Here is an 18249-nt window from a genome sequence, read left to right as displayed (position 1 = left end):
TGTGTTAATCAATTTAATATCTTCAAGCCGAGTTATAATATATCAACAACGAAAATTATATACATTTTTTTAGATTTTTATTGCTTTTAAAATTTTATTAAAAATGTCCGGGTTGAAGCCGGACTGATTAAATAGTCTAAAAGTGAACTTAATTTTAATTTGTAAGTTACAAATTTTTTTTAGAAAACACCAACAATAGTCCTTAGCATTTTCCTTCTTAATAACCATAAAAAAACAAAATCCATTAATTGATTATTAAGCTTGAAAGAATTCACATGTTAAGGATATAAACATGAATATATCCTTTCCAAAAATAGACGATGATAACATCTACTTTGGATCTTTCTCCATGTTAGACACTTTCTTTTAAGTATAAAGTGTACGTAGACATATATCATTTTAATTTCTTTGATTAAATTTTGAATTTATTATCCTGAATGAATTATTTAGTGGTTTTAATCATCCAAAAAGAATATGTAATGGTCGCGTAAAGGGAGATCAATAGATTTTTTATTTCGACCAAATGTTTCTACATGAAACGGACAACTTGTCTTTCGAAAAACCGACGATCCAACAAGCAATACTTTTTATTCTTTCATGAATGGGAAAAACGTATATATATAATGAGTTACTAGGTTTGGGATAAAACTGAAAGTGAAAAATAAACCTAGACAAAAGAAAAATCACAGAAAAAGGTTATATTGATTTGATATGACATTGAGAGTCACGAGTACAATTTCTGAATCACCTACGACATGTATAATAAAAGTAAAAGTTTGTATCACGTCATGTTGTTTTTGTGCATCAGAATGAATTGAAGTGAGTCACTTGCGAAGCTTGCGAGACATACATTAGAACATTATCGGTTTAAACCGCGTGACCCGAAATTGAAAAACCCCGAAAAAATCGAAAACCAAAAAACCGATGTATACGGTTTGGTTATGGTTTTTAATATTCATTATCCACGGTTAATCGAACCGAATTTTGATATATGCCTACATATAATCATATATATATGAGTGTGTGTATTTACACATATATGTATTACATGAATATATCATTTACATACTATTTAACGAACTTTTTATATTTGATACCTAAAACTTTAACAACTTTACTAACTTTATTTCACATTCTATGATTACCTTTGGGTATTATAAGTATAATTTTTTTATATATACAACATCTTTTAAAGAAAAGTTGTTAACTTTGTTTAAAATATTTATCAAAAATATTAGTAATATTATATAAAGTGTTATAAGATGGAGAGAAGAATTGAGAGAAGAGAAGAGCTATTCTTATTATGTGAGGGATTACAACCAAAGTCTTGTATTTATAGGCTAGAGAATACATAAATATGGAAGTGAATATCTATCTATATTTAATATTATAATACTCCCCCTTAGATATTCACAATATATTATACGCAATGTGATGCTTGCTGCATCATTAAAAACCTTACCAAGAAAACCCAGTGGGATAAAAACTCGGTGAAGGGAAAAGAGTGCAACGCGTATAATACTCCTCCTCATTTGAATATCCGTCTTTGAAAATATCGAATGTCAATCTTGTATAAATGAATCAATAATCTGCCAAATTATTGCTCGATCAGGTTTGATGAAGATTGAATATGTCACCGTCTTGTTGATCATATGTCGAGATTAACTCTATCATTGTTTGAGCTTGAACTATATACACCACATTATCTTCAAATGATAACGTTGAACATTACTTGCTAGTCTTGAGGCTGCATTCTTCTTGGGTGTCTTCATTATTGATCTTTGACTATGACCATCTTCATAGCTAGATAATATAGTTAACGAGTGCTTGATCTCCATGAAATCTTGTAATATCATCACTTGTGAAAACTAAACTATTCATGACTGTGCTTCTAGCATCAACATATCCAATCACCGCAAGTGAGCTCTTTTGATCAAATAGTCTCATATCTCATGTATCAAAGTATGTCTTCGGTTTCATCCACCGATAGCTTGTTGATTCGGAGTCATTTATTGTTAACACATCTATAGAATGATGTAATATCGGGGATATGCAATAATCGTTAGTACTGATAAAATACATCAACATCCCATTTGCGGTTCGAAAACCGATAATAGCTTAATGAGTAAGCATTTCCAATATTAAAACTCTTTGACAATAGTCTCATTTAATTTATGCTCGATTTTTCGAGATAATACAACACTAAGTTGTATTGTAACATCCGCAAATTTTGACCCTTTGATTTTTATGTAAAATGCTTAGTAAATTTAAATAAAGAATGATTTAGCTCATTTGAGATTAAATAATGGGCAAAACGCTTAATGGGTCACTTGACCACTCGTTGGACGGTATGATTTTTAGACGACAAAAAGGGGCAACGGTTTATTTGAGCTAGTAGTGTGTGAAGCGGGTCAACCCATGACCCAAGACCCGTGACCCAACCCCATCCCCCTTATCCCCCTCCAACCTCCACCACCCCTTTCATTTTTCCCCATCTCTTTCTCTCTCTATCTTTCTCTCAAGAACACATACACACAATCTCTCTCTCTCTCTAAATTCTCTTCATCAATTAGTGTATCTCAAGCTAGATTAATGCAAGATTAAGTTTCATCATCATCTCATCTTCATCATATCAAGAGTTTGGGTTTCAAAGTGGAAGAAAACACCCATTCGGGTCAAAGTCGGGTTTGAACACGCGGTGAAGGCTTTGGTAAGTTAAATTCATCCCATAATTATCATTTCATGTTTATTTACATGTTTCTAGTTGATTGCAAACGAATTCGGGTCACAAATCGGGTTGGAAAGGAAAATTAGGATTTCTAGGGTTCTAAGGAATTAAATCCAAAAATCAAGCTTGGATCGAGTGTTTGGATTGGATTTGTGAAGTGGGTTGAGTCTAATTATGTTTATGTATGTACATTTATGTTCAAATTCGAGTTAGAAAGGTCTTTTGGTTGATCTCTAGGGCTAAAATGGTGTTTGGATGTGTTTGGCTCGACTTCCTGCTGCTGGTGCTGATCTGAATGGGCTGCGACGCAGTCCACATGCTGCGGCGCAGTTGAAAGGAGCTGCGAAGCAGTTAGATGCTCGACTTTTTGACTGCGGCTCAGTCTTATGATGCGGCGCAGTTGGGGACCTGTTTCATCTTTTCGTTTCCCAGCTTCTTTTCTAATGTCCTAGGATCGTCCCGACCTTTCCGGAATGTACTCTTATGACCTTATTGGTGCCATACACAAGACAAAACATCCGTTCAAAGTCGAGAGTCACTTTTGGAATCAAACTTGAGATTTTAACCCAAACTATATAAACAAATATACTTATAACTTTTGATCCGTAAGTCCAATCGAGTCATATGACCTATCTTTGGAATCGTATAAGAGTCTACTTTCTTGTAGTAACATTCATTTTTCATGAATCTTCCTCCATTTTTAAAAATGTCGAGTTGAATGTGTCTTGTACTTACGCGGGAAAGCGGTTAAACGTCTAAGAGTTGTGACTCGACCTTAATCTTACCAAACCAACTTGTTTAGGATCATAGAAGTTGACTTTGATGATAATATGATATTTATTGCTAGGTTGCGGACTCGTAGCGGTTGTTGAGCGTTTATAACTCTTTGTTAACTCTTTATCGTAGCTTGGAAGCCAAAGTGAGTTCCGTAGTTCCCTACTCGCTTGAGATTCGGGCTGGAAAGTGCACCCATACGTGTTTGTTTGTTTGATTGATTTATAAATAGTTTGATGTTTCTAATTAATTTATTTGCACTGGTTATGATTGATTAGTGTGTGTTGAATGTTGATTGAATTATGGATTGAGCGATGGATTGTTTGATGAATTGATTGATTGATTATGCATATGATTGGATTATAGTAGTTATTAGGATAGTTGTGCATACACCGGTTATACTTTCAAAGAGTTTGGTATGTGGTGGGAAGGCTGCGGGTGACCCTATATATAAGCATCGAGAACTCGTTGGAAGTAGAATCCTCTTAAGTGTATGTACGCATGGTTTTGGTTGGTTGGATTGATGGATGATTATTGATGGAATTGTGATAGAGGCAACACACTTAAGCTTCGATATGGATATTGGCTATTTTGTGGGACTTTGTGGTAAACCAAGGTTTGGGGCGGTTTGGGGAAATGCATTTGGGATGCATTGGTTGGTTGTTGATGGTTCTAAAGGCAAGTTGTTGAACCATAAGGCCACAAATGGTTCTAAAGGCAGGTTGTTGAACCGTAAGGCCACTCTACTAGTAATAGTTCTAAAGGCAGGTTGTTGAACCGTAAGGCCACTCTACGAGTACTTGGGACATTGGCATGCATATCATACGCATTGGACATTGACATGCATATCATACGCATTACGACATCGGCATGCATATCATACGCATTTGACTTTGACATGTATACGATTCCTATTTGGCATTGGCATATTATGTGTTTACCATCACACGCTTGTTTATATTGTGAAATCATGATGGGTTGATAGTGTGGTACGTGAAGGATACTTGTATGCTTGATCTTCCTTATATGTATTGTGATTATTGTCGATGGCTCCTTGTGATCCATCGCTACGAACTCATCAACCTAGTGTTGACTTTGTTTAGTGTACTTTTCAGGTATTCATGTGAAGTTGGAGTATTGATTGGCTACTTGTCGTTTCTGCTTGAGCTTGGATTGGGACTCCCATGGATCCATGATCCGTTGTCCATTTATGTGACAACCGTCATCTGAGCGTTTTTCCCGAGGTACTTTTCCGGTCGTTTTAGTTTGTTTTGTTTAAGTACGTCATTAGACTTTAAGACTTTATCGATGGATTAAGTTGAATTATGTTTCTTTTGGGCTTTATGAGCACCTAGACTTTAGAAAAATTGCTTGTGGACTCGAGAACAGAAGGAATACTAGTTGTCTTGTGGAAATGCCAAATTAAATGAAATACTTAAAATATAATCAATTAAAGATTTAATAAACAAATATGGTCATGTTTATATCCGTCTGAAAGCTATTGAAAAATTACATTTAAATACATCGACAAAATATATTTACGGGTCTCGAGTTTTCTTAAAATATCGAGTCAAACGAATTTTGTGAGGGTCAAAGGAGAGTCAACTCGGTCAAGGGTCAAAGGTGGGAACTAACAAAACCCTAATTCTTCCCACTCCTCCCCTCATTTTTCACACACACACTTCCCACACTCCCTCCCTCTCTTCCTTTTCTCTCTAGGCCGTCCCCTTCTCCCTCTCCCTCTCTTTTCTTGGCCGCCACCCACAACCACCATCCAGCCGCCGCTCTACCACCGTAAATCACCACCACTTCTCATCTTTTCTTCTTCTTTTTCCTCTTCTTTCATTACTTGGGTAATATATGCTTGGATCTAAATGATTTTATGTTTGTTCTTCATCAAAAGTTGATTTTGTTATTTATATATGTATATTTCGGATATGTGTGCCTACATACACATAGATCCGAAAAGTGGTACAAATATATACGTTTAGATCGGTTTTGTACATGTATATATGTATATAAACCCGAAAACCCTTTTAAAATCTGAATTTCTTTTATATACTTTTAATTATATTTTCAGATGTATGTATGTATGTATGTACTCATAGATCCGATTTTTCTTGATAAATACCTATATTTCGGTTATATAAATATATATAAGGCTATAGATCCGAAAACCTTCTTAGATCCGAAAAGTATGGACCAAAATCATCCAAATCCGGAAACCTTATAACCGAGATCCATGAAATCCGTGAACAAAGATCCTAAATCCATCATCTTGGGTAAGAGTTGTGGTGTTGTTTCTGATTTCGGTATTGTATGCATTGTTATAAACCGAAAATTGTATAGATCCATGGGTAAATTTGATTTCTGAGTGGTTCTTGTTGATTTTGGGTTAGATTTAGACTTGTTCTTGGTTATTTTGATTAGATATTACTTAGATCCAAATTGTTTTTGGTGAATTTGGTCTAAGAATGTGTTATTCGGGTCGGTCAAAGCTGTTTTCTAGTCGGTCAAAGCTGTTTTCTAGTCGGTCAACATCGGTCAAAGCTGGTCAAATCTGTTTTCTAGTCGGTCAAAACTGGTCAAAGCTGTTTTCTAGTCGGTCAACACCGGTCAAATCTGCCGGATTATGATTTTGGGTTCAAAAATCAGATTTGTTGTTAGTTTAGGTATTATTTTGGTTTGATGTGGATTTTTGGTTAAAGTCAAAATTTATTTTAGATTTGATTAAGTCAAAATTAATGTTTTCTAGTCAAAATTAAGGTTTCTTGGGCAAAGTTAATTATGATTAGTCATTTCGAGCCGTGCTTATAATTGAATCAAAAAATTGTCGTAATATCGAAGTGATATGGACTTATATATTTATATATATACAATAATCAATTTAACATGGACCTAAACATATATATATCATCGATTTAATAAGGACATTGAATATATATATATATATATATATTTTTATATAAATATAAAAATTAATGGACTTTGTAAAGATATAACAATAATCAACGTCTATCGGACCATAAAGACTTTCCATACGAGGACTTGACGTGATATAGACATTAAAATGTGACATTATTAAAAGATTATTTCATTTGGACAATCTATAAGGACAACATGACTATTATATATATATATATATATTATGACATTTGACGAGACATAATGGCATTTCCTAAGACACTAGTATAGGACATGGACTTGTGCAATTAAGTAAGTACTTACTGGACGACTTGCGAATAATGTAGGACTTTTGGACAGATAGTAAGCTTATTTCAGGTACATCTGACTGTTCGTGTTCTTGTTCGTTGAACTAGGGTACTTATACTTGTGCTGCTTTCAGGTGAGTTTCGTAGCCCCTCTTTTTATAAGTTTTTGGGGTGAAAAGTATATTTGTTCTTTTTAAACAGTTTTGTCGATTTCTGTTTATGTTCAATATTGCGCCTGTGCGTATAGGGTTACTTATGCCATTTGACGGGCTTCTGTCTTGTTGTATGTGTGTGATTATGTGTTTGTTGTTGTGCTTGATGTCGTGCTTATTTAACGTGCTTTATATGGAGATTTGAGACTATGGACTAAGGCAGGTACCGTAAAGCCAGACTTTGAGACATTGAGACTTTGAGTACTTCGGGTACATTGAGTACCTTGGACTTGAGACTTGGACTTGAGTCTTGTGTACCTTGACTTATATGGCGTAACTCTGCTCTTTATATATTGAACAAATACTTATTTTGACTTAAAAGAATCGACAAAAGGACTTCTTTCTTGACTAGACTTTTTGACAAAAAACCTACGAACTCACCAACCTTTGTGTTGACACGTTTTAGTATACTTTTCAGGTACTCAGGCTAATCAGGGATAAAAACTTCTATGCTAGGACTGGACTTTGGAGATTTAAGCTCCATTGCTTATTGTCAGACTTTAAGGCTACATGCCTTGGACTATACCGTTTATGGACTTATTGTATTGAGTTGTTCCAGCATAATTATGACTTTGAACTCATGTTTTGGGAATATATTTATTATATTCTATTTCATTTAGCAGTATCTATGTAATTTCATGTCGTGCTGTACTTTTTATGACACCTCATGTTTCCGCCATAGGTGGGGTGTTACAGAATGGTATCAGAGCCATGGTTGTAGAGAATTAGGTGAAAAAGCCTAGACTATAACCTAAGAACCCCGTATAGCATTTACGATAGGAATCATAGATGCATTCTAGACGTGCTAACGTCGCTTATATTTCGAGTTCATATCCTATTGAGACTTATTATCCCTGTGTTTATTTGACTATGGCTATCATTTGGTGACTGTGTGCTTTCGGTGTTATTGTGATTACTTATGTGTATTAGAGCAAGATGAAGTGATGGCGCTACCTAGTATCGCATAACGATAATCATAGAAAAGCCTGATCAACTGTTCTATGATTACCGCCATGCCTTGCGACAGTTATTGACATCAATGATTGCACTTGTAGTGAGAGTGTGGTAGCTACCCTGGGATGTTTAACGGGTGTTGGTTAGGTGGAGGGTTAGCCGCTGGTATACCCTGTATACATACCGAGCCAATACCTAGAGATCATACCAGTACCGTGATCCAACCTTGCATTAGATGTACTAGGGGTGTGGAGGGTTAGCCGCTGGTACACCCTGTATACATACACCACTAGTGCAACGAATGTAGGTGTTAGATTCGGACCACATTTTAACTACGATTTAGGGTTATATATTATTAGTATATACATATATATTGCATTGACATGAATTGCATGACTAGTTTAAGTTCTAGATAGCATCCCTTAGACCATAGGACGAGAGAGCTTGCTGAGTGTAACATGTGACATAGACGTTGACATTTTCGAGCCTTTCATCGCGTCTAACGTCCTAGAGATATACTAACGTGTGTGGAATAACGGTAAGAGGAGAGCTACTGCGAACGGAGACGATGGTCGCGGTTATTCAAGTCATCAACGCTGTCCTGACACAAAATACACGGATTGCAACGAAGGAAGGACCAACTTGTAATGAAACAGAGGATGCACAGTATGAGGAAGCAGTGAATGAAGAGACCAGTGGATACGATGAAGATGCTGACGAGAGAGTTCGTATTGGAAATGTACTAAGAGAGCCTATAAGTGGTGTGAGATATTTACTTGCAAATACTTCAAGATTTGTGGTGTGCAAGATTATGACCACAGAAGTGGAGAAGTCAAGATTATGACGACAGAGGGTTATTATAAAAGGTTCATTGAAAAATTTTCTAAGATTACGTTGCCGTTAGCGCAATTGACGTAGAAAGATAGGCCGTATGTTTAAGACGAGAAACAAGAAAAAGCGTTTCAGATTTTGAAGGATAGGTTGTGCAATGCGCCGATTTTAGGTTGTGCAAAAACTCGGGATGGTCTAACCGGTCATGCCAAACAATAATAACAAAATCATGGTTCATAAACTTTTAGTTATGACCATATGTTGATTCAAGTGCATTTTGCATTATATAGTTCATATACAACGATGATACTAAAGTGTAACATTTACTTTTAAATGTTGTCCCTTTTGATCAAATTATATTAGCTATCGAAGTAGCTCTTTATGAACCAACAATATGTCAATAATATGACAATCTTGAATACATATATAAATGTCTTTGAAGTGAAATAACGACATATTGTATATAGTCGTTTTTCTTTAGTCACTGATAATTTGGTCACTCATTGTGACAACTCGTGTTCATAACGAAAACACTATGATAAGTGAACTCTCATGATCATTTGATCATATAGAAGTCGATCATTGCTAGTGTCATCTTGTGTTCTTAAGAAACACTTTGATTTTTAAATTTCTATGACCATGACACATATTGATCATTCCGATCACATGTAATTGCATTCACTTTAGTGAATGGATACCACACCGTTAAACGGCTTTAGAAATATTTTATCATATTGCTACTTCATGAGCATCCATGTGAAGTTGTACTCGAGTATATTTGACAAATTTCAACTTCATGTGCAACTATTTGTAGTGAGTCTTTGGAAGAATCACATGTTTATGATTATCATAGAATTCTTATGACCATTGTCACAAATTTTGATGTGCTCTTATAATGGATCTTCGTGATTATATCACACATATTTGGTGATTCTTTCTTCAAGAAAATTGAGGTGTTTCAAAAACTTGAAGTTTTCATATGCCAATTCATTATAGTATTTTATGTCAAATTTTTGACATAATCATATGGATATTGATAATCCAACCAAACTTTGATCCAACAAAATCAAAAGTTGTATATTGTTGCACAATAATTTATAGTAATGATTCCCAACGAATAATCATTAAGAACTTTTGAATTACATGACGTAGTTTATTGAAATGACAAGCAATGTCAAAAAAATTGATAACTTATAGCTATTTATGCTTTGAATGTGTTCAAAGAATCACACAAGAACCTTTTGTTCTTTATTATTTATAAACTACAAGTAGTGGTAATCAATGGCATATCCATATCATTCTCTACGGAGAATTTTAAAACAACTTCATGTCAAATAAACATACTCTAGTTATGATATTTTTTAACACCCAACATTTAAGAATAAGGATTTCCAAAATTTTTTGCCTAACGGCGTTAAAAGAAGCGGAATTAACTTTAAAAGTCCAAACCAGTAAAATCTGTTTGGTTTATTCATTAAATGGTGTTACTAGCCATATCATCAAAATAAGTCTAAATGGAAATCCATCGGTTGCCTAACATTAAACAACCGAGCACATCATCAATACAAGTCATTATTATCTAAACAATAAGCAAATGTCTAAAGCGAGCAGCCACTATGGGTAAACTATAACCAGCTTCAAGATCATCTACCCATGCCTCACATCTTCTCACATCTACCTGCTCACTATTGTTGGACCTGAGGGCACAACACATTTTAAAAGAGAAAGTGTTAGCTAACGAATTAGCTAAGTAAGATAACACATAAGTTATGAAACGTTTGTCCATTTAAAACATTATATAAAAGTCATATTAATTCGTTAAGGCACATATCCTCAAACATATCATCACACTTACATATCATATCATCAACATCATTCATATTAGGATGGGTCATCCTAAATGTGCCTAGTCATCTTTTGTATCATCACATATCACATTTGAACATCTTTATAATTGTGACAAAAGTCACGCGTCTCATATAACATATGCATCTCGTTAAGTGTGACATAAGTCGCACCCGACTAGATGAACCACCATTCAGTAGTGCATCAATGTCGTTAAGGAATGGCAAGCCAATCCAGGAGTAATCCGTATGTTCAAAGACATTGGTGGTTAATCACGCCACCCGGAGGTACTCAAACCACGTAATTATGTTGCAAGGAGCCACCCAAGCAACCATATACGCACTCACCGGGCAAGGGCAAGTATGGGTTAAGCTTAACACTTTCACATCAAATTTACGAGCTCGATTTCACATCACATATAGTTTAGGTGTTTACACAACCTAAACAATCATCACATATACATCATTACGTTTGGGCCCTTAAACGTGCACGTGTCATGGAAACTTAACAAGTCTAGTGAACTAGATGAACAAGCCATGTAATCATGCACATTTCACATATCATCATCATACATCACATTTCATAGCGTTTCATTTCATATCATTACATCGCATACATTGTTACATCACGTACATCGTCATATATCATTGCATATCGTATATCATTACAACATTGCATAACATTTATCATCTTAGATCGTACATCATTTCATATCATATCATCTATTAAGCATACATAACATCTCATAGCAATACGTATCATTGGGGTAGCATTTCAGGCTTTTATATGCATCTACATAGCCCATATCACCTCCCGTATAATCCCGAATACCCATAAGCAACCAAGATATCATTAGGGGAAGTTATTATATGAAAACTATGTTTTTGTTGAACCCTCAGCGTGTCAAAGTAGTGTATCTTACCTCAATGGAGTGCACAAGAAATGATAACGTAAGTTACCGAGCTTTGCAAGTATTCCGACTACCTATACTCATTAAACGACATAATGAGCTAATAAATACCCACTCACTTAAGGTCATGACTCACGTCTAAATACCTATAAACATGACTTATGACAATGCTTGATGCATCGGACATTCGATTAATACTTTAAAGCTTACATAACTCGACGAAACTCGGGATACACTCACTAAATTAACCTTTCTGGAAACTTGACATTACAATCATCTTTCAAAAACATTTCCATTAGAAAGTAGACTCTCTCACGATTCCGTGGATATCTTATTTGTCGAAAACGGAGTTACGGTTCAAAAGTTATGGCCATTTGAAAATTCCGTCGCTATTGCGTCGCAACTACCTAGTTGCGTCGCAGCTATGTGTCACTGGTTTCCAGTTGCGCCGCAGCTAGCCCCGATTCTGCACAAACCTCATTGTTTAACCTCCAAAACTTAACCAAACACACCCCAAACGACCCCAAACCTTATGAACGACTTTAACCCTCAAAATTCATCATTTTAAGACTCTAATGATGTCATGAAAACAACCCTTAACATCCAATTGATTTGCAACACAACAACAATCATTTTAGGTTACCGAATTGATTAAAACTCACGTTTTTGACTCCAATCAACCCTCTAAAGACCTAGATCAGTTATGAATCGAATCAAGGGATTGAAAGGACATGAAATCAATGTTATTATACCTGGGATACCTGGAGATTATAAAGAGAATGTAAAAACTTGATCAAAACACTCTCGAATCAACCAAACGAAGATGAAATCGAACAAGGAATTGATTATGGCAATGGGGAATGGTTAGGGCTCAAAGAGAAAAGGATAATATGAGTAATTAGAAGCTAATGGCCTGCTCCAAGACCCTAATCCCGTTTTTTTAGTTTCCACCTATGTCAAAACTAGTCCTTAGGCTTCTTTATGGCTCATATTTAGCTCAAAACACCTATTGGGAATACTTACAACACATTAAACACTTTAAGCACATCAAAAGGCATATAAAACATATCTTAAGCACTTTAGCACATTAATCATTAAGGCACTAAAGCTTGACACATATAACACATTAAACACATATAGTCATTAAATCATTTATAGGCTTAACGGACACGTAATGTTGACTTAACGACCCGAGTCAACCGTTAAATAAAATGTTTGGGATGTTACATATTTCTTTCAAATATTTGACATAATTGCATGGTATTCGATAACCATGTTGCGTAATAAACTGATGTTATTACCAAATCATATAATTTTTGATCCAACAAAATCAAAAATAAGTTTAGTCCATTTGACATAACATGTAGTTATGATTCTCTATAAAGAATCATTAAGAGCTTTTGATTTGTAATAATTGTCAACTAAACATTGAGATTTCTCGTAATTGCAACGGGTATTTCACCGTTAAATATTCAAGCGTTGACACGATTCCAACGAGTCTTTCATCGTTATGTATTTGCTTTTAAAATCCTCATGGAGGTGATTGATGTGTCATATTTTATACCATTTCCCACGTGACTTTAGAACCAATTATTCGTCATTTTGATAGTTTTATATCCAACTTTCGATGCTTTGAAGGTGTGTTGAGTGTTTTCAGGTTGGAAATTGATTAGACGAATGAATTGGTCGATTTTGATGAGTTAAGGAAGAAACGGGAGAAAGATTCGGGTGAAATCAAGCAAAAGATGAAGAAAACAAAATCTGGAAGTTGTAACTGCCGTTAGCCCAGTAACGGCCGTTACATAGGTGGTTTGTGGTTTCTCTTGTAACTGGCAGTTATAGAACTAACGGCCGTTAGAAATCAACTGAAGAGTAACGGTTGTTAGCCCAGTAACTCCCGTTAGACCTCAAGTATAAGAGTAACGGTCGTTATCCCAGAAACGGCCGTTACACGCGTGTTTTGTACATAGGATTAGTTAGGGTTCTGCACATTTGGACGAAGATATAACACAATTTCATGAGTTTTGTCATACTTAGGAATATTTTTGGAGCAAACAAGTGATTAGGGTTTCGCCTGTTTTCAGCTTTGGATTGTAATCATCATTGCTACCGGATTATCATCATTCATTTGGTATAATATGATTTCCTCTTTATTTGTTTGTTCTTGCGTTTATAATATGAATAGCTAAATCTTTAGCACCCGCTTGGGTAGTAAGCATGTCATAGGGTCGAATTGATGTTGCTTGTGAAGGTTGAACGAGGTTTATATGTTTAATCGAAGATCCACATTTACTTGGATTTAAATATTGTTTTCAACTTTTATATTAATTGATTGATAATTGTAATTAGAAGTTCGGGAGAAATTTATGTCATTGTCAATTGATTTACGAAATGGTTAATCGGTCTATAATTAATCTGAAATCGTTGGAGTTCGGGAGAAATCAACGATAAAGATTAAAAACAATTAAATTCATTTTAAATGTGTAGACGTCTATGATAGAGGGATCTGATTAGGCGAATAAGCAGTTCGGAAGAAAGCTTTCAAAAGATTAAATCATAAAATCAACTCAGGAACTTAATGCTTAACTGTTTAGAGGAGAAATTAAGTGCGGGAGCAATAATTATCTTTTGAGCAGTTAAAGTTTCAAGTATAACGGGAGTTCATCTTGTCTACTTTTTGAGTCGTTCAACAAATGCAAGTAACATTTAGACCCGATGATTGGCATGTGAGCTGATCCAAGTAGGTGTTCATTTTTAAATCTGTGTTAAGATTCAACAAATCAAATACTCTTTGCGATTAATCCTATGGGATTACTGACTTTCTTCACTAACTTTGCAACATGACAATTCGGTCACAAAAACCCCCCTTTTATCTGAATCATTTTATTGTAACAATTGCTTATTAAGTCCTTGTGTTCGACCTCGGTTTACCAAGTCAACTATATTGCATACGAACGGGTTCACTGCCCGCAAGTGTGTAGTAGTCAGTAGATAGGTATTTCGTGTTCATAAATTTAAGACTAGAAAATACACATCAAGTTTTTGATGTTGGAGAAAAATCATTGATTTTTCATGCTCTTGCAAAGTGGTTTTATCCAACTTTAATTACGTCTCCAAGATTATTTGGAGATTGATGAATTCGATATATCAATAATAACTATTTCCACCTTTGCAATATTTTTTTTTATTGTAACTACAAAATACGAGAATATGTAGTTACTTGTAGCTCTTGCATAATAAACCTTAGTTTATTAGCCCCATATTAAATTCAATTGTCATTGTAAATAACCGTTGTTATTTACTTTTATGAGCTACAATTATTTATGCTTTGAATAAATTCAAAGAGTAGCAAAGAACTACATGATCTTTTAACATAACTTTGATCATGTTATTTTTTATTCAATCCAAAAAGATGAAACTTTTAAGTTTCTTATGCATAACCATAGTTATGATTCACCTTAGTGAATAACGAAAATATCAATTAGTGAGGAAACCTTCAAGTTTCTTATGTATAACTTTAGTTATGATTCATCTTAGTGAATAACAAAAATAACCACATTCCCATTCACAAAATTAAAATATTAAAAACACATATGATTTCACTATCATCAAATATCACATATGAAAATAGAGGCACCAAATTGAAATAATCACACAAATATGATGCGCTTTATAATATCATCATAAATCATATATAATCCAATCTTGTGAATTATCTAAAAAATGTCCATATATAAATAACCGTAGTTAAATTTTAGCACTTTCCAGTTATATATGTGAAATAGTGTGTATTTTCTGTCTATAATTTTGAAAAAAAAAATAAAAAATAAATAAATAAATCAAGCAACATATCCGATGCCAAGATGAATTTTAAGCAAATCGGCCCATTGGGCAAGCGACTTAACTAAAGGATTAAAACGATCATCGAGATAAACGAGTTCAACGAACTTGTTTTTTTTTTACTTTGTTATGTCTAGTTGTATACAAATAATCATTTATGTTCATGCAACACATTATCTTCTTCTTCTTCGGTAATAATCCAAATACTTTTTGCAAATACAGTAAATAAAAGCAATAACATGATAAAGCAATAAATCTGACGTGATAATGTGAGTAAGAACACTTTAAAGCCTTTCTATCATATTACTTTACCATTTAACCCTTGATGACAAATCTAGCAAATATCCTCTTCTTTTAAAGTGCAAGACTACTTAATAATGACCACTCTAAAATTTTACGTAGTATTAAATTTATGCCATCTTTCTTCAAATATCCACCAACTAGTAATTAACAATCAATACCGTGTGTTAAACCAGATCTATATTTAGCTGTACCACTTTTTCAATGGTTAGCAAAAGAGTAACAAACATATGATTTTACATCCTTTTTTTTATTATGATTTTACATCATGTTTAATAGCACGTATGGATATATAATTATATATCAAGAATTCGAAATCACATAGTGCAATATCAAAGATCTATTTGTATAACACAAATAATAGAAGCATAAAAACATATGTATTAGTTTTTTTTCATATATCCATGTCCTCAATTAAATTGTACTTCAAATATACTTATCCAAATCGAACTATTTGTCGAGCTAAATATGATCGTAATCAAGTTTAGCTACCGTTAATGGTCAATTCAGATAAATCATTCAAACATACATATGTATAACACAAATAATAGAAGCATGAACAAAACATATATTTTTCTTATTAGTTATGATAGTCACCCAAATCCAACTACTTGTCAAGATAAACAAGGCCGTAACCAAGTTCAAATACTGTTAGTAGCGAATTCGGACCATCATAATTCAAAAGAAAAAAACTTGTTTCATTCGATAACTATAACAAATATTAACAAAGATCTGACATAGTATCATAAATCCAAAACGTGATTAAAATACTTGTTGACGAATAATGATTATGACTATAATATAATATGGGTAGCAAAATTAAAGTTTTGTTAATGAAATTATAAGAAAAAAATGATTGAAACCATGAGATGAGTTGCACCTTGACTTGACGTTTCGAAAAAAAAATAATTAACCATACCTCAAAACTTGTTTAATAATAACAAGTGCTAATCAATAAGAGAATCTATTTAATAAATCCAAAGTGATGTTCCTGGAGTTCAAAGAAATCGTATACCTCAATATGAATTTTCAACCGAATTTTTATTATTAGGGTTTTAGAGACTTCGTGCTGATAACGTGTTATAAGATGGAAAGAAGAATGAGAGAAGAATTGAGAGAGGAGAAGAGCTATTCTTATTATGTGAGAGATTACAGCCAAAGTCTTGTATTTATAGGCTAGAGAATAAATAAATATGGAAGTGAATATCTATCTATATTTAATATTATAATATAAAGGACAATGTAAGTAATGATAATGTTAGATAGAAACTTGCATTGCATAAATATAACATACGTATTTAAAATTTAGATGTAATGTATATTTTATATATAATGTAGTTAAATGACTATTATACATAGAAAATTTAATTAAGAGTAAATTACATTTTTCGTCCCTAAACTTGGCGCGTTTTTCACTTTTCATCCCTAAAGTGAAAAAATTATAATTTTGACCTTAAAGTTGGCAGATTTTTGCAATCGACGTCCCTCGCCAAACGATGTTAAGTTTCAGCCGTTAAGTCCCACATGTGCAAAACACGTGAGGGACTAAAAGTGCAAAGGGTGACTAGTTCAGGGACGAAAAATGAAATTTACTTTTCTGTTGTTATCATCTTCATCTTCTCCGTCTAATTTTCGTCGGAAAACTTAAAATGCCGATATCTGACTCGTTTCATCGAATTAGACCACGAAACCACCACCTTACTTCTCAAAATTATTTTTTACCAAAAATAAATGCCTTATTATATATATATATATAATATATATAGGGGAAAGATAATTTGAGACCAACTAAAAAAAGTCCAAAAAAGGACCATTGATTTTCGTAAGTTATACACCACCATCATGATCTACTATGATATACAAGACTTTTTTGTAAAAACACTAAGACTTTTCAGCGACGGGCCCACAGAAAAATCATGTGTAAGTTACTCTTTAATTATCTTGAAAATCATGAAAAGTGAAAAACACGCCAAGTTTAAGGACGAAAAATGTAATTTACTCTTTAATTAATTACAATATAATTTGACTATTATAACTGAAAACTTAAACTTTATATAAGCATAAATTTAATAAATGGTTAACCGAAAATCGAACCGAAATTAACTGATTTTTTCGGGTAACCGATTTGCGGGTAACTGAAAAAAACGGTATATAATATTTAGGTAACTGAACTGAACCGAACCCAAAAAAATAGTTCAAAATTTTTAACTAATCGAACCGAATTGAACCAGTCCAAAAAATGAACATAGTGTAAACTTTTTACAATCTACTGTGAAAATATATTAAAATATTGTAAATTTTTGTTGTAACATAATTTATCCCATTATATTATCTCAAATTATTGACCATTTGGGCTAAAAGTTTTTAAAACAACTACTTTTATAGTTTTATTTATTTCTTACACTTTTGTTTAAGTGTCAATTTTATTCTTTGTACTTGTTTAGGTGCTACAATCTAATTAACTTTAGTATTTGTATTTAAAACGATATACTAACAGGTTATCTATGCATTGCGACGAGAGACAATCAAAATTTATAACGATAGTGGCAACGGTGAAATGTAGGAGGTGAGTGGCGAGTGATGGCGGAGGCGACGATGTCGAGATGTGGGTCCGGTATGTTTTAATTATTTATAAAACGAATG

The sequence above is a fragment of the Erigeron canadensis genome, chromosome 8, assembly GCF_010389155.1.
Source record: "Erigeron canadensis isolate Cc75 chromosome 8, C_canadensis_v1, whole genome shotgun sequence".
Lineage (NCBI taxonomy): Eukaryota > Viridiplantae > Streptophyta > Magnoliopsida > Asterales > Asteraceae > Erigeron > Erigeron canadensis.
This window is presented reverse-complemented; position numbering follows the sequence as displayed.